Source organism: Heloderma suspectum, chromosome 6, assembly GCF_057233095.1.
Source record: "Heloderma suspectum isolate Gila_16-S chromosome 6, 16-S_ref, whole genome shotgun sequence".
In the NCBI taxonomy this organism is placed as follows: domain Eukaryota; kingdom Metazoa; phylum Chordata; class Lepidosauria; order Squamata; family Helodermatidae; genus Heloderma; species Heloderma suspectum.
The window spans coordinates 10,918,273-10,936,935 of NC_139463.1; the positions used below are offsets into that span (position 1 = coordinate 10,918,273).

The window sequence follows — 18,663 nt, forward strand, 5'->3', positions numbered from 1 at the left end:
CTGTTCCAGGAAAATTTGTGGAAAGCGTTATTAAAGATAAAATTATCAAACATTCTGGATATAGATCTGGCGAAGAAGGCACCTTTCATAATCTTGATCCATGGCAGGTACACAGGGACAAGGGGAGGAAAAGCCAAGGTGTCCTTTAAGGGCATTTCTACACCAGCCTAAAATCCTGCATTTAAAACAGGGCTTTCTGCTTCCATTTTAAATGCAAGATCACCACTGACTCCTTTTACATGTGCTTCCCCCCACCTCCACTTCTCCCCATATTGGAGTCTTCCATTATCTTTCACTGATCTCACTCCTCTTCTTGCTGCTTTAACTCTTTGCCTGGAGGAAACTGAAGTGGAACACAACAGGGTAATTTGATAGCTTACAAACCAAACAAAGGGCATTTAGTGCAGGAGGGTCATGGCAGAGTCACACGGTCATGTAAAGAGCCTGCAAACTTCTGTGAAGGAACCGTCTCAATCGCAGGATAAAAACTCCTTGCGATGAAGCCCCATGTCTCAGGACCATCTCTTCAGAGACTAGGGTGTAACCAGTGTGCTACCCTGAGCCACAGTCATCCAATATGGCACTGGTCTTACGCCCTGCCCACTCCTGCTGTGTCACCCTGCACACTACCTCCTTCTCAAATTATCAAATATATAGGACAACTCCTGTTGAAAAAGAATCTATATGGCTTCCACAGAGAACCTTTTAAAGCTCTTTAAGAGTGTCAATAAATGTATGGATGGAGTGATCCAGTAGACATTGTTTATTTGGACTTCCAAAAGGCTTTTGACAAAGTCTTTCATCAAAGACTCCTGAGCAAGCCTAGCAGTCATGGAATAAGAGGAGAGGTCTTCTTATAGATCAGTAACTTATTAAAGAACAGAAAGCAGAGAGTAGGGATAAATGGTCAATTCTCTCAGTGGAGGGATGTAAACTGTGGTCTCACAAGGATCTTTATTGGGAATGATGCTTTTTAGCTTGTTCATAAATGATCTGGTATTAGGACTGAGCAGTGAGATGGCCACAATCGTGTAGTGATATGGCCTCATGACACCAAATTATTTAGGGTGGTTAAAACAAAAAGGGATTGCAAAAAGCTCCAAAAGTCTCTCATAACTGGGAGAATAGGTATCAAAATGGTAAATGTGGTTCAATGCAAGTAAGTGTAAAGTGGTCCATATTGGGACAAAAAATCCTAACTTCATGTATACACTGATAGGATCTGAGCTGGTGGTGATATTGGGGCTCTGGTGAACAGCTCAATGAAAATGAGCTTACAGCTGCTGTGAAAATGGCAAATTCCACGTTGAGCATAATTAGAAAACCAGTTGAAAATAAAACTGCCAATATCATACTGCCCTTACACAAATCTATGTGCAACCACATTTGGAATACTGTGTACAGTTCTGGTCACTGCATCTCAAAAAGGATATTGTAGGGTTAGAAAAGGTGCAGAAAATGACAACCAAAATGATCGAAGGGCTGGCACAACTGTCCTATTAGGAAAGATTACAATATTTTGCATTGTTTAGCTTGCAAAAAAGCTGTGTATGGGGAGACATGATAGAGGTGTACAAAATTTTATATGTTTGTGGAAAAAGTGGATTGGAAATTTTTCTCTCATAGTACTAGAACCCAGTGGAGTCATCCCAGGAAGAGAAATAGTAGGAGATTCAGGAGAGATAAAAGTACTTCTTCATACAGCACATAGTTAAACTATGAAATTCACTACCACAAGACGTAGGGCTTCTTCACATGGAGCTTTTTTCTTGCTATTGAGATTGGTTACTCATGGAAGTTTGTAGGTCCTTTAGCTGATGTCGTGAACCTCCAAGGGCTCGTGATGTCAGCTAAATGACCTTTATTCCATTTGTTAAAAGATCAGAGATAATGAGCTATCAAGTTAAAGCACTTGAGTTCCGCTTGAGTTCCCTCTGAAAAGAGGAAAACCTGCAATAAAAGGAACTAGACCACAGCACCATCTTGTGGCTGTATAATGAAACATATTGAAGACTCACATAAGGAGAAAAAGGAAGCACATATAAAGGGAGTCTGGCATGATCCTGCATTTAAAACGGAAGCAGAAAGCCTCATTTTAAATGTGGGATTTTAGGCTGGTGTAGAGATGCTCGTAGTGATGGCTACCAACATAGATGGCTTTAAAGGGGTTTAGACAAATTTATGGAGGATGAGGCTATCAATAACTACGGGTCATGATGGCTATATATTACCTCCAGCATTGGAGCAGGACTCTTCTTATGTTTTTATGTTAAGTAACAGATGATGACCACAGGTGTGAATGATCAACTTCATACTCTGTTTGTGGGGGATCTTTCTTTCCACTGTTGGAAACAGAATGCTGAACTAGATAGACCTTTGATTTAATCCAGCACATTCTTTTGCAAAGTCATCCCCCACAAGATGTGCCAATGTTTCCTCTTACAGAGGTTTACCAATAAAATAATCATAATCATATGATCAACGTGGACCATCTCCACCCATTTCTGCATGTGGAAGACAACGTTGGGCACTGTATCTTCCTAACAAATATTGAATTAAATTATACTCTTGCCCTGCAGAAATAGACAGATCGTGGAAATACTATAAAAACAAAAACGGTTGAGATTTAGACAAGAAGCAAAAGGAGAAGAATACAGTCTGTTTGCTACTACAAAATTTCATGGTGGGGGGGAGAATTGGGGAAAGAAACCCAAAATAAAAAGGAATGAGGACTAACCCATGTCCCACTCCTTGATGTGATTCATCCTGGAGGACATTATTAACATATAATAAGTACCAATGTTGATTAATTAGGTGCTCATAATAAAACAGATGCTGCTTTTGTGAAAACAATGTAGCAAAAGTATTGGCTTAGGAAGCACAGGGTTCAAACCAGGCTAAGCAGAATATGAGGCTAATTGAGTTCTTGCTGGTAATTTTTCACCCCTAAATGAACAAGAAAGAAAGGGATCACAGGGTCTCATCTGTTGTTGTTTGCACACAAGCCAAATGTTTTCAGGCTTTGTAAATGAGCAATCTAATCCATGTGGATCTGTAATGGAGAGACTTTTCTTTCTTTTTCTTAAGAAAGATGTTATGTCATTGTCCAAAAATACTTCACCTCGGCAAAGGTAGTTGCTGCTACACTCATATTAAGCAATTTCCTTTGCAGTAGAACAAATCCTGATGAAAAGGAATGGTCCCACACTCATTCCTTTTCTCCTATGTATCATCTGTAGTTAGACAGGTTTTGCAGGTTTCTGAAGGGCTACAAAAACATGTGAAAACTGTTTGACCAAAGACGGTAGTTCAAGGCAAAAAAGCGAAAACCCATTGTGTACAGTACAGTTAACAATGCGTATATCATACTACCCTGAGTTCTCTGGGGGAAATACAGATCCTGATGTAAAGGAATCTCTAGTATAAACTTCCATAATTTAGAATAGTTGTAGGCACCTGGAAGCCCAAATTCTGAATTTGCCCCCCCCCCCCCAATCCAAGATGCTCCATCTGGCCTCCAGCATAGCTCCAGATTAGCACTGACATACCTGACAGCTGGACTATAAGGAAGGCTGAGCGCCGAAGAATTGATGCTTTCGAACTGTGGTGCTGGAGAAGACTCTTACGAGTCCCCTGGACTGCAAGGAGGTCAAATCAGTCCATCCTAAAGGAAATCAACCCTGAGTGCTCATTGGAAGGACAGATACTGAAGCTGAAGCTCAAATATTTTGGCCACCTAATGCGAAGACAAAACTCCCTGGAAAAGACCCTGATGCTGGGAAAGATTGAAGGCAAAAGGAGAAGGGGACAGCAGAGGATGAGATGCTATGAATATGAACTTGAGCACGCTCCGGGAGAGAGCGGAGGACAGGGAGGCCTGGCGTGCTATGGTCCATGAGTCAGACACGACTTAACGACTGAACAACAACAACCTCTTATTATACATCATTTACTTTCCCCCAACATGAGCCAAGAGATGAACAAAGGGATTTTTGGGCCACATCCCCTTTGGTTCTGCCAAAGCCTCTTTTCTGTGGACACTGGGGAGGATGGAGTTACAAAAACCCTTTGCCCGTGCCTTGATTGGTGTGAGGGTGAGTCAGTGGGAAGAGCTAATATTGCTGGTCTTTAGCCATTGCTCAATTCAAAATACTGCTTGATATTGGTTGCTGACCAAGTAGGTATTTAGAATGTGCATATGCAATCATGTAGCCTTCCTTAGGCAGAAGTGTGATAAGAAGAACAGTTTGGGGATGGGAGGGAAAGAAGCAACTTCATTCCCGTAATTTAAGGTGTGCCCAGGGGTCTATATCTCCAAGGCCATTCACAGCTTTAGTTAACACTTGCAAGCACAATCAAAATAAAGCCATTCCAGTCTTTTAAAAGCTTTTCTTTTTTCTTTCTTTCTTCCTTGCAATGCACTAAAAATATCCATTGCTGACAGATGCAAGCTATCAATAAGGAATTTAAAAACTCAGTATGAAAAGTGGTAAGTGTGGAGGTCTTGATCAACATCTCAAATAGGATTTTACCCAGCAGGTACTGACTAGTTTATAGTGGTAATTGTAAAGGGCATTTTACATGGGAATCAATTAAATGAAAATCTTTTAAACCCTTTTTAAAAGGGACTTTTTAAAGTTAACAGGTGATTTTAATTGGAACCAGGGGAGTTGCATCTTTTTTTCTTTCTTTCTCAAGCATTCAATATGGGGACAAAAATCAATACATTTCCATCAGCGGCTGAACTCCCAGCGTTTTCGCAAGCCAAATGCTAAAACTTAACAAATACTATGAAGTGCGCTCTGCTTTATTTATTTATTTATTTAAAAATGGTGACATAATAAGAAATTAAATAATTGATGTGAGAACTGTAACCAATTTGAATGTTGAGCAAATTTGAAAGAAAGCAAGAGAGGCAGGCAAGTAGGCAGGCAGGCCCCAATGAAAGAAAAGCCTACTAGTCTTCAAAGCATCATCAGTTCCCCCCAAAGCAAACAGTATGCTCTTGCAGCCAAACTTCCTTCAACCAAGCCAGCTGCAAAACTCAAGTCTTCTGTCTGCTTCGCTGGTTATATTCAAACCACCAAACTGATTCTTTCATTCCCTATTCCAGCAGGTGAAAGAGGCTCACACAGTAGCCGGTAGCCACCAAAAGAAAAATACTAAAATCCATATTAGTGTAATGCCTGTATTAAGCCAACTGAAAAGACACAAAATACTGCACTAGCTTTCGGGTTCCGCAGAATTCTGCATGAGGCAAGATGGTAATGGAAGCAAAAAGTAGAGGGAGTGGCTGATGTTGAAGCATTTGAATCGTAGTTTCATAGAGTTGGAAGATCATCTTGTCCAACTCCCTGCTCAATGCAGGCTCTGCACTGCAAGGTGCACTCACAGCATCCCTGACAGAATGCCGTTTGGTTAAAGTCTTAAGCAGTGGAGGCTGGTGGCTCCGATGTCAGTGGGGCAGTGAATCTGCTCCAGGTTTCAGTCAGAACCAGTCAGAACTCTAAAGGAACTCTCCAAGCTGTGGAGTTCCTTTATCGTTCTGACTGAAATCCAGAGCAGATTCACTTCCCCACTGAATCAGAGCCACCAGCCGCCACTAGTCTTAAGATGAAAACTGTGAGGAGGCTGCAAGCATTCAAATTGGACTCTGCCAAGTACTGAGATGGTTTCAGCTTACACTTGGAAACGCCCCCCCCCCCCAAGTTTGCTGGGAAGGAGAAACAAACAATGGGAGATCCCCCTTTTTTTAAAAAAATCCAGCTGTTTATGCCCCTAGGCACCGAATGTGGTTAACCAAACACTTCAGCTAGCAAACTGTGCAAAACCCTTGAGACAGAAAGAGAATGTTTGCAACATCACAGGGGACTTCAGAATTTCTGTTACAGACTAACAACTTTATTTTGGTTTAAGCTTTCATGGGCTAGCATTGACTTCATCAGATGCGTGAAGTTGGAGGCGGGGAGGGGGGCAAGGGAGGAATGCAAAAGGTAGACTCAGATGGTAATTCAGTACAAAAAATGTCAGTAATAATTCAATTAAAGCTGAAATCTATGCAAAATAAGCACAGTGACAATTCACGACAGCTGCAGTTGGTGAGAGCACACCCACCTTGGCGTTGCTAAGTTGACTGACACCAGTAGCAGTGACGGAAAACAAGTGTCTCTATTCATGCCCAAACAGACAGAATTACAACTCATTGATGAGTTGTCATTCATGCTGGAGTCTCCCTTGGACGTTCCTTGTCAACGAATGGTAAGTAGTAGCTCTTGCTACGTGCTGATCTGCCCCCACCCGCTGGTTTAAGGGCCAAAGTTCCTTCACAGAACCAAGGCCTGATGACAACTGACTGAGGGAAGGGGTTGGGTTGGGGTGAGCCGAGCCGAGCCGAGAGGGATCTGGAGCAAAACCTGGGAAATGTATCCCTGCAAATGTATCCAGGGCCAACCCCAGACCAAATGATGCCCCAGGCAAGAAGCATCTCAGGAACTCCCTTCTATTTCTTCCTCTTTTCAATCCCTGGTTTTTCAAATTACCTTGCTGTCCCTGTCACGACTTTGATGCAGGATTTGCATGCATGATGCCTCCCTGTCATCTCAAACGATAACTTGGCATGCAAGGATCTGACTGAAACTATGCGCGCGCACTGAGGATGCAAATGTAAACACATGCGCGTACAAAGTTCACACAGTGCTGGCTACCTCGGCCCATGTCGCCACCTTTACAAGCAAATCTGAACTGTTTGTACTGTTTGGTTCAGTTGTTGAGTGGATAGTTGAGTAAATTGCCTGTGACAGGCACTGAGTTGCCTGCAGGGCCAGCTCAAGACGTTTTGCTGCAAAGGACAGGATGGTGCCCCTGCCCATTCTACGTAGAAAAGCCAGCTGGACAACCGGCAGTTTTATCTTTCTTCAACACAGGCAATGGGACAACATCCTGTGCCATGCCTGAAGGCAACAGGCGACCTTAGGGGGCTCAGGGCAGGCTGTGTGGCCCACAGATCTCTCCTCCAACACCTTGCTGCTGCCTCCCTGTATCTTCCGCCTGAGGCAATTGCCTCACTCTGCCTAATGGTAGGGCTGGCCCCGGTGTGTGTGTCTCTCACCAGGGTTTGGGGGCTCTTCAGCAGGATGTCCTCAGTGGGCCTCCATTTCCTGAGCAGGGCCAGCTCCTCACTGCTGTTGCTGCTGCTGCCCTCTTCCTCTGGGCCCAATCCACATACAGCCAGCCAGAGGGGCAGTTCGAGATGAGTGAAGGCTGCTCCTCCTTCTCCTTGCTCCTGTCATGAACAGCCACCCCAGGAAGAACAGCAGGGGCAGAGGGCTCCATGGGGTGGCAGTGGCCCCCTTCCTGAGGCATGGGCCTTGGCTGATGCCTTGCCACCGGCCCCACCTAGCTCTCTGTAATATGCCATATGATAGGGAAATACCAATCAGGCTGGGGTTATATAGATAGGAGCAGACTTCCCTTTCATCCCTAAGGGAAAAAGTAAAACATTGTATTTGGGGTCCCTGTTGCAATGTAAGCAAAACTTGCCATCCACTCAACACTGAGCAGCCTGGCCCTCACTGACAGAGACCCAATGAAGGACTGTGAGGAGGTGCCCAGACTGTGCATAGGGTTGCCAGGTCCGGTACATCCCAGGCCCTGAGATTTCGGGGCTCAAACTTGAGACCTAGGGGTGGACCCCGGTGATGTCACAGGGACTGGGCCCTGGTGATGTAATTAAGCATTTTACATTAAGCATCAACCACAGTTGCTCAGGGCATGTAATTCAAATAAAAAACATGAAGTCTAAAAAATGAAAAAATATTTATCTGGTTGGAAATTAAGATAGAAATCTTAGCTAAAAGGGGGTGTTCCTGGGCCTAGCTGAAGTGAGGGGATCATTCCTTCTCACATGTTTACAAAGCCTGGGTAGGGAACATTTAATCTAGTCTATTCGCTTCTGGCAAGAAGGGTTTCAGTGCCCTCAGGCCAGTCACCAGAAGACTGTTGTAGGAAGAGAGGAGCCTAAGCCCCATACAACTCAATGGAGCTTACTTCTGAGTAGATATGGTTAGGATCCTGCTGTTGTTGGTAAGACTTGACTAGTGAGGATCCCTCTCACAATTATCCATAGCCCACTGAAGCTTCTTGTATTGATCATTCTCTGTTCAAAGAAATCCAGCTATTCTTTTCACAAGATACCTGGATTCCAGACTGTAATATAGCTAGAGGCACTGTGACATTTTATCCAACTATAACATTAAGGAAACCAAGCATGACCACATTTGTTACACATATGTAGCAATCACAAGAGAAATTGTAGGATATTTGCCCACATACTTCAATGAAGATGACGATGATTTACAGTTCTATACCACCCCATGGCTGAAGCTCTCTGGGAGGTTTACAAAAGTTAAAACATTAAAATATAATATACAAAGGAAAAATATGGAACGTTTCACAAATTTGCGTGTCATCCTTGCGCAGGGGCCATGCTACATCCTAGAGTAGTGGGATTTTCACATTGTTTCCACCACTGTCAAAACACATGTGCAATGCTCTTCTTCTGCTGACATCTACACAGTGGTACCTGCATTATGCTGAGATGAGCTCCTTTTATTCTGCATCCTTTCTGTTGACAGGACAGTCACAACTACAAAATTAGTTCTAGCAAAAATAACAACATCGAACAAAAGCAATACAAAAAAATAAAATCATATCATCTCAGCCAGCCATTCTTGCCATAGAATCTAAAAACAGAGCTCATGAGGGGTACTGGTCAAACCTGTTGAGCCAATGTTGCCTTACATGGGCTGCACATGTCCCCGGCAACGCACTGTCAACACTGCAGGGGGGAGATCAATAATGCTAAGCTTTTGAGGAACTCCAGGACTTCCCAAAACAAAGTCTTAAAAACCACTGCTCTGGTACGGAGACACCATCATGCATGACGGATGATACCTTTCGGCAGTATAAAGTCAACATTTCTTCACTGCATCCCCTCGTACAGCATTTTTGTTTAATTGAAGAAAGTGTACTTAGGGCTGAAGGATTTGATTTCTCACCTCTCTTTTATTCCCACCCAATAGTCAAGATCACACAAATACTCACACAAACACAGTCCCATATTTTCAATCACCGAGGGCATGTTACCAGACAGCAACACAGACAGGCCACTTAACAAGATCAGCCTTTACAAGAACAGCCTTGGATGGCCTTCTCTCTGTCCCATCAGCCAGGACAGCTAGGTTGGTGAGGACGAGGTAGAGGGCCTTCTCTGTGGTGGCCCCCACTCTGTGGAACTCCCTCCCTAGGGAACTCTGCCATATCCCCTCTTTAATGAGCTTCCGCCACAAAAACATGGTTGTTCAGGCAGGCATTTAGGGTGGGTAAGGGTATTTTTAGAAATATGATGTTTTAAAGTAGATTTTTATTGTTTTAAAATTGTATTGCTGTAACATCGCCCAGAGTAGCCGGGTGACTGGCCAGATGGGCGATTAAGAAATTCAATAAATAAATAAATACAATGTTTAGCCAGAAAAAGTCCAACAGTTCCATCATTCCCCAGCTGGGGAATGCTGGGAGTTGTAGAGCTTTTTCTCTGGCTATACATGCTAATATTTCCACCCTGGTTCATATTAGAAGCCCACTTTATCCATAAGCACCACCCTTCTGCCACATTTTTAAAACAACCCCAATTGTGAGTGCAGCAGAGCGATAAGGTGAGATGAGTGATTAGGGGTAATGAATCCCATCCTATCAATGCCAACTTGTCTACTCATCCACACAAGCAGGAAACTTTTCCAGCCAACTATGCGAGAAGCACTGTTAACCTGGAAAAGGATTCGCCTCTCTTATCTTTCAGATAAGCAAGTTAATAAGACATTCATATGTGCCATTGTTGCTAAACCATATTACGTGACAGAACAGCCCTCAAGTCGTTATTCCAGCAGCTTAGGCTGGGAGATCCAGGCATGTTCCTCTCTCTGCCACAGTTGTAGCAGGAGGGAACCTGACATGTCATTTATTTTTAAAAGGGTGCCAGGTCACTCAAGCTTTTCTATATAAAAGCCAGCCTTTCATCTGGAAACCCTTCATCCCGGATTGGTAGACGAGGCTGTAGTTGGGGTGGGTTGAAGGGAGGAAGCCTCTGTACATGCTCAGAGCCATGCTTGAGGGATTTCTGTTTTCTTTGCAGCTTCCCATGAACTATCCTCAGCTCTGTCCTTGAAGAAACAAGTGCTGGGGCTCAGCTGTCTCTCAAAATGATCTCTGGAAGGTCACCTTCCCAGGCCTCACCCCAACCATTTTCTCCCTCTCTCGTTGTGTTTCCCCCCTCTTTTCTTCCTCCCACTCTTGCCCTTTGCTCCCTCTTCCCCACTTTCACCCTTTTCTTTCCTCTTTTCTATCTCTTTCCTTCCTGCTCTTTCCCTTTGCATTCTACCCTTTCCCCATCCTGAGCTTTACCCAGAAGGATGGAGGCCAAGCCAGGCCCCACTTTAATCTCACCACTGCCGCTGCCCTGCCGTGATTGCTGGCTTTTCCCCTTCCCTCTTGCCCCATCACGATACCTGCCAGGCTGACCCAATAATCCCAGGCTGTCCTCCCTGCCGCTGGGATTGGGCTGGTGAGAGGAGGGTGATTGTCTGTGGATGCTGTCTGAGGGGACCAGGCAGGAGAAGGAGCGGGACCAAGAGTTTGCTTCTTGCCTTGTGCTGTCCTCCCTCCATTCTCTTTCTTGGTAGCGGCAGTGGCTGCCGCTGCTTCCATAACACCCTCTGCTTCCTCCTCCTGCTCAGAAAAAAACCCACAGAGCACTGGTGGAGAGCTCTTGCCCAGAGATTCTCCCCCCACATCCCACCCAGACACTCAGGATGAGGCCCGGGGACTCCGGGAGAGGCCTGGAGGCCTGGCAACCTTAACTGTGAATAGATTTATTTTTTAAAGAATATTTACATATTACCTTTGAAAACAAAAATATTCTCAAAATGGTTTATGGTTAGCTGTTGGACTAGGATGGGGGAGGCCCAGGTTTGAATCCCCAGTTGGCCATGAAGCACCTTGGGCCAGTCACCACCTCTCAGCCTAATGTACTGCCTCACAGGGATGCTGTGAGGACAAAATCAGGGGAGGAACCATGTATGCCGCCCTGAACCAATACATTTATTTATTTATTACATTTTTAATCTGCACAATAACCAATGTTAATAAATGACATTAAATACTACAGTTTCTACTACAGCTTCTTCTGCACTCTTTCTTGGGTCTTGTAGGTTGTGTCAGCATAAAGAAGGTGCTGAGGAAACAATGATGTAAAAAGGCCTCTTTCTAGTAACACCCCCCACCCTGCAAAATATATTACCAAGTACTGAGCTCAGGTAACACAAGGTATTTGTGCCCGGAAAGGGAAGGGCCTTCTCCTCCTCACCTGGACAGATGGGATCAATGGTTCCCAGCTCTCACATGCCCTGAGTTTGCAGGAAGTCCTTGTAAAGCACAAGCCCTCTCCCTGCCCATCACAGGCAAGCATATTAATAGCCACCAATAGAGATAGGTTCTTAATGTGAAGCAATGTCTGCCCCTGAATTCTCCACTTGCTCAGATGATGATGACGATGGTCTACCTTGCAGGGCTGGTGTAAGAATTACTGAGATAATATATGTGAGCTCTTTGAACACTCTTGTGACAGTATAGTTATGAACAGACCAGGCCAGCTCTCAGCGACAGCTAGGCCTGCCCCTCGGCTGCCAAGTGTATATATTATAGCATCTCCGCTGGAGATTCAAAAAGGAATCAGGTGAGTGGCCTGCTTTGGTAGGTATAGGCTCAAGTACTCACAGTGGAGGCTGGTGGCTTTGATGTCAGTGGGGCTGTAAATCTGCTCTGAGTTTCAGTCAGAACTGTAATGGAGCTGTCCAAGGTGCTGAACGTGCTCATATTGCACAGCCCACACCAGAGACAAGGGCAGCTGCAGGATTAGATTGCACAAGATGTCAGGATAAGGACTGCACGAGGACAGGCCCGGCATCATTACCTGGCATCTTTGGGCAGCTGCTGGGGTCCCGGAAGATGAGAACGGCCCAACCACATGCCTGGATTCAGGTTCACCTGCAGGCCACCCTCCATTTTGAACTTCCAATGACATCCCAGGATGAAGTTTGTTGGGGCATTGTCCATTATTTCTTTATTTAAAGCTTACCATGCTGTTCAGCTGAAAATGTTCCCAGAGTGGCTTACATAAGGTCTTTAACCAACAAGACAGTCCCTGCCTTCATGCTTACTATCTAAAAGACACTACATGAAAGGAAAAAGGGAAGAGGAGGGAAGAGGAAAACAAGCAAGCTCAGAGACAGTTCTCAAAGTTATGAGATTCTTATAATTATCAGCTTGAATAGAAACAGTTAGGAAGAGATGGTAGCACTGCTGATGCTAAGCCTGCAGGGGGTGGCTGAAGTTGGGGGTGGGGGGGGAGCACCAGACAGTGCTTTGCTGGGGGTGGGGGGTTGTCCTCAAACCTGGACAAAGAACAGAACTGGATGAAAGGATGAAAGGGGCACCTGATCCTTTTTAAATGGCAGAGTGTAGGCATTGAATCTCAGACCTTCTCCACGCGAAACATCTGCTCTACCACTGAGATACTGACAGTCTCCAAAAAGGTACGCTCCCCACACTTTTGGATCAATACTAAAGCATCAAACCAAGGACACGTGCAGACTTGCTCTTCACCTTCATCGTTCAGGTAGTGAAAATGAGGCATAGACTGCCTCCCCGTCGTGCTCCTCCTCCAAATCCAGCGTCTCTGGACTCCATATTCAGCAAGGGACTGCATTTTCATCCCTGGGATTGTGACATGCCTCCGCTACACACTAAGTGATTAGGAGTTTGTGCGTAAGAGTACAGCCCTATCAGAGAGTAAGTGCTCGGCATTTTGTTTATTTATTTATTTATTTCCCTCCCCTCCTTTCCATGCCTTTGACAATCTAGACAAATAGGCTTTTAAATTAGGAAGTGATTTGGAATATAAGTGAGTGCATTTAAGCTGATAAGAGATGGAAAGATCCTAATGGCTGAAATATTTGTCGCCTCACAAATAAACGGAGTATATCAGGAGCCACTAATATAACTAATTTTGACCAACTCCTTGGCTGCTCTGCGATAGAAAATGAGGTCAGTGCGGGTTGAGGCAACAGAAAATGAGCATCTGTTGGAAGGCAGCAGAGAATACTGATAAAGAAGTCTACCGAACAGCATTACCTACCCGGGAAAAAAGAGAGAGAAACTGGGTTGTTAAAATTAGGGCTGAGCTTTTCCGAAGTGCCTGGGGTTTTAAAAACATAAAGGTGCAAGTGAATACATTGGCTTTCAAACAAAGCTTGAATACAAATGCAGTTATTGACACCTGAATTTGATGGGCTGTGCAGTATTGATTTCATATACCTGGCTGTTGTGAGCAACAAAAGTTTTCTAAATTTACCCCTGGGGAAAATGAAGACTTAGTTTAATGCAAGATGTAAATATATTTATTATTAACATTATCTTACACTTTTATGTCCCATTTGGTTGCTTCTTTACATCAGAGGGACTTCTTTTGAAGAAATAATGGGTGTTTTGTTTTGCTGTTGGTTTTGGTTAGCTCTGTTGCTTAGAACAAATGGACTAATGCAAACTTTTCCCTATTTCAATATAGGTGCTATTTCAATTACATTTTCAATTACATTATAGCCATTTCCTAAGACGTAGCCATTTTCAAGGACAATTGCTGAAGTAGGGAAATGAATAGGCTGGTTCCAGATTTAGTCATACTTAGCATAGTTTCATTGAAATCAGTGGGACTTAAGTTAATCAAAAACCCACTGATTTTAATGGACCCACCCCAAGTACCCTAAATCTGGAACCAACCCTATGTCTGGATTGTACCAACAGCAGGGGGGCGTCACATAGCTGAATGATTCTCCGCTCCCCTGCCCCCACAAAAAAATCCCTTCATGTAGTAATTTAGCATGCAAGAGGAAATGACTCTAGGAATCAGCCACTACCGTTAGTCTGAGTGAGGTGGTTGCTTCAGGCAGCAGATTTTGGGGGACATGAAAAGGCAGCAAATTGTTAGTTATTTAATTTACTATTATTTTATTTTTCCTGCCAGGGAGAGGGGGAGAAGAGCTTGTGGGATTTTCTCCCTCAGGTGCTGGAACAACTTGGCTGGCCTTGTGACTTGGCATGTGGAGTGGAGGTTGCTGTTTGCTTCTCTACCCGAGGCAGCAAAACGTCTTTGGTTCTAACCTAGCAGCCTTCTCCCCAACATTGCTAGTTTTCTGTGTGCAGGGATTTTAAATTTAATTTAGCAAGCAACCCTGCAACTCCTGCGAGGCTGGCTGAGGGGCTGTTGGCTGCTGTGGAACTCCCTCTCTGCTGACAGAGAGGTAGGCCCACTACCAGAGGTCCTCCCTGGACAGGAGTGGAGACTTTCACTGCTAGGGCCACCCTCACTGGAAGTGTGTGGTGTGATCTTAGGCTCCCTGGTGATCCCAAGGTGCTCTCAGACAGAGCCAGCAACCATGCCAGCTTCAGAGCTGGCACAGTAAATTCCCCTCTCTTGGAGGCAAGGGAAGCAGGGGGAAGCTCCCCCCTGATAATCTGACCCACCTCCCTCCCTGGCCAGCATGAGTCAGCAAGACTTACAGGGGTCCCCAACCTTTTTGGATCAGTGGGCACATTTGGAATGTTGGGAGAATGTCATAGGCTCTCTCACAAAATGGCTGCCATGGGAGGCTTGTTCATTCATAAAAAGGCTGCCATGGTGGGCCTGGCCAGTCACAACACACTCATTTTCTAGAAGGTAACCTGGTGAGACTAAGAGAAAGTAACTTGCCCAAGAGGTGGGGGACTGAGTTCTAAACCCACTCTTGTGAATCCCAATAAAGATGGTGCTGGAGGGCAGAACTTCACTTTGCAGCATGCCAGCCTCCCAATTAAAAAACCTTAAGAAATAAAGTGAAAATCAGGAGGGGCAGGGAGCCTGGGGGGCAGAAAGAGAGGTGGATATGAGCACATTGGTCTCCAAGGGCATCATGCTGGAGACTCCAGGCATAGGAAATGGCAGTAACTCCACTTTGCATCTCTCTCCCCCTCCCCCCTGCCATTTCATAGGATTGCTTTGTTAATCTGTATTTGTGGGGTGGAGGTGGGGGCATGGAGAAGCATTCTATGCTGCCTGTTTGGTTTGCAACTTTGAGTACCTGCATTTAGATGGGGGGAAAGCAGGATATAAATCCCTATATAAAATAAAATGTAGTCAAAAGGGGTACAGCCAGGATGCAAGTTTACCACCTTGGCTGCTGTTTGTGAGATTATGACAGTGAAATCATGTTTGATTGGGAAATGGTTTTCAAGAAGGTTGCCCATATTTACTGGGTGAGTGACAAACTGTTTCTGGAACTTAGGAGAGTAGTTTGTATTACAGTCCTGGAGTATTTAATACATGTATTTATTATTTATTGCATTTATATTCCACCTTTTTTCCTCTTGCAAGGAACCCAGGCAGCTTACATTATCCTCCTCCTCTCCATTTTATCCACACAACAACCACCCTGTGAGGTAGGTTGGTCTGAGAGTCCATGACAGTCCCAAAGTCACCCAGTGAGCTTCCAAGGCCAAGTGGGGTCTAGAACCTAGATCTCCTGGCTCCCAGTCCAACACTCTCACCACTATACCACACTGACTCTCAAATTCTTAAGAAAGGATAGGGTGGTAGGGAAGTTGATAGCCACAGTATACATGGGTATGCAGCCATGTGCACACCCAAAGAGATTCTCAGATTGCAGGTAGAGAACTCAGGTACAGAGACACCCCCCCCACACACACACACACAGAGGCATAGAGAAAACAATGGTAAACAGTAGAGACATAAGGCCAGGAGTGCCCATAGTACTGTCTGTCACATTTCTATAAAGAATTTTTTTAACATGCTCAAGAGAAGTACAATGAACATTCACAACAGCAGTAATTGATGATAACACATTCTTCCCAGCTTTGTTTTGGTAAGTTAACACCTTTCCTGGGAGAGAAAACTCTTGCCTTGATTAAGTCCTAACTGAATACAATCAAACTTATTCATCAGTTCTGACCCAAAAGACACATTTTCAAGGCTGAAATATTCTATGGATGCATGACACCAAAGAGTCAGAGAAGGGGGAAACACAATAGCATGGGAATTCCTCTATGTTATTGGGTTAGCAGGAACCAAATACAGTGTATTTGGGTTTGCTTTGGGCTGATCACTGCCTATCACCAGAAGCATGCCACTTACCTTGAACTGACAGTCTGGTTGCTTGGTTGGTTCCCCCTACTTCCTGCATTCAAACATAATGCAGACCTTTTTTTAAAAAAAACATTTTTTCAGGAGGGGAGAGATAACAGTCACTTTGCAAGCACCAGACGGTTTCCTAGAATAAGGTCTGGCCAAGTTAACGATAAACCTTCCAACTTATTACATTTCCTCCACAGAGCGTTGGAAGGGTTCATATTTGATAACCATTAAGCAGCTTAATGAAATAATTATAAGTCCGGCTCCTGAGCCCTGAGCAATCGATAACCATGAGCTCTGAAGCAGCCACTCGCTCTGAGCGCTGCCGTTTGCACAGTGCTTCACAGCAGGCCGGCCATCGGCCCGTAAATGCAATTGATGCTAAAGTTGCATTAAAACATTCCCATTGAGGGCAATCGTAGATTAAAGGCTACCAAGGCGCTGTAGTTTGCCAGTCAATATTCTTTATTTGCTGCATCAATCCACCCTTTCTCGACCCCCTACCTCCCCTCCTGCACGCTATTAGTACAAGTCAATTCGCTGTCAATGGGCAGCCAAGTCAAAGACACATTAATGCACGCTCACTAAAGCTGTGTGCATGGCATTATCACTTCACTCACTTTCAAATTACAGTCTAACGCCAACTCCGGGTAGCTTGTGACTTGTTAGCATGATGCGCGATTTGTTTCTACTGGGCGTAATATTTCACGTCTAAAGATTTCACCAGATATTTGATGGCAGAAATAAACTGCTGCCCGTGGGGAAATCACTTTGAATAATAGAATTAGGTATTGTTGGGAAATCAATCAAGAATGAGTGGGGACAAAAAATGTAAGAACGTACGTGTGTGTGTGTGTGTGCGCGCACGCGTATTTCCTTGGCCTTCTGAGGACCCATTTGTCTGCTAATTAAAGGCCTTATTATTAATAAATCATAGTTGAACAGCAGAAATTAGAAATCAACCTCTTGCCTTTCTCAAGGGTAAGGAAAAGTCAATCTGTTTTTTAAAAAAGAAGAAGAACACAGCCAGTATAAACATCTCAAAGTGAACAGAATGCCTTCAGTATTTTAGGTGGCATGGCAAGCTATTGTGCAATCGGATTTTAAATGGAGGTTTTCTGACAATGTCCATTTTCATTTTAGAATTATTTGGTTTACATTTGCTGCATTTTATTTCCCCTGGGCATCTATAATAAGGGATGAAATAAGGGTTGCCATTCTTTTCAAATTACAAAAAGAAAAGAAAATGCATTCATGGTTACTGCTAAGGTTTTGTCTAGGAAGCTGTGGACCTACGCAAAACTGTTCCTCAGAGCAACGAGGTGTTCTGTTCCTCAAGAAACCTTTGGAAGAGAACATGTAGCATGAAGAACTGCGACCAGAAAAAGAGAAAATTTCACTGCACGTTGGAAGCGCTTGAGTGGTGATCCCAGCTTACTTGACACGGCTTTGGCCATTTTACAGACCCCACACTGCATTTTGGGAGCCAGCAAAGCAGAGTCAGTCTTACTAGGCATGTGTGTATATGCTGTATTTCTTGGCTCCCGGACAGAGATTGGTCTGTCATAACTGTTTTTCCCTGTTGGCCTTCCTCAGAAGTGCTTGTGTATTCCTTTAGCTTGCTATTTTTATACCACATAACACTATATCTAAAATAGGGTCGTTGAACCTCTTTCAGCCCAAGGGCTGAGTTGTTTTAGAGAAACTCAGGGGTGGGGTGGGGGGGATGCATTCCAGTGAGTGGTGGGGTGAGGCTAGGTACCAAAGTCAAAAAAGGAACAGCTGCACCAATTGAATTCCCAACGCGTTTTAACACTTGGTCTTTATCAAGGGAAAAACTCTTGGAGATTCTTTTGGAGGATTCCCTCTCCCTTGCTTCTTCCAAAGCAAGGAAGTCTTATTTGGGAGAAGCAAGGGAGAGGGAATCCTCCAAAAGAATCTCCAAGAGTTTTTCCCTTGATAAAGACCAAGTGTTGAAATATGTTGGGAATTCAATTGCTGCAGCTGTTCCTTTTTTTTACTTTGGTTTCCAGCCTTACAGCTGTTTTTTTCCTGGTCCCTATTGGCAGTGAGGCTAAGGTTCCAAAATAACTATCATATTTTAGCTTAAAGCTCTAACTGCCAGTAACGGAGATGTAGGAAAGGCATTTCAACTTTTTAGAATGGGGAAAAAACACACAAAAGCCACAAAACTGCCAAACAATGGGTGGTCAGGGGGGAATGTACCAGGGGAAGGGGGCATGGCCAGATTTGACCCACAGGACTGAGGTTCAACACCCTGATCTCAACAAAGCCCGTGTGGTGTGGAGGTTAGAGTGCATGAGGGAAACCTGCGCTGCAAACCCCTGTTCAGACATGACACTCCTTGC

The 18,663-nt window shown here is 44.3% G+C and overlaps 1 pseudogene; it reads right to left on the reverse strand.

Moving 5' to 3' along the window:
* Positions 1–8,433: 8,433 nt before the first annotated feature.
* Positions 8,434–8,490, reverse strand: LOC146340459 (U6 spliceosomal RNA; annotated as a pseudogene).
* Positions 8,491–18,663: the final 10,173 nt, after the last annotated feature.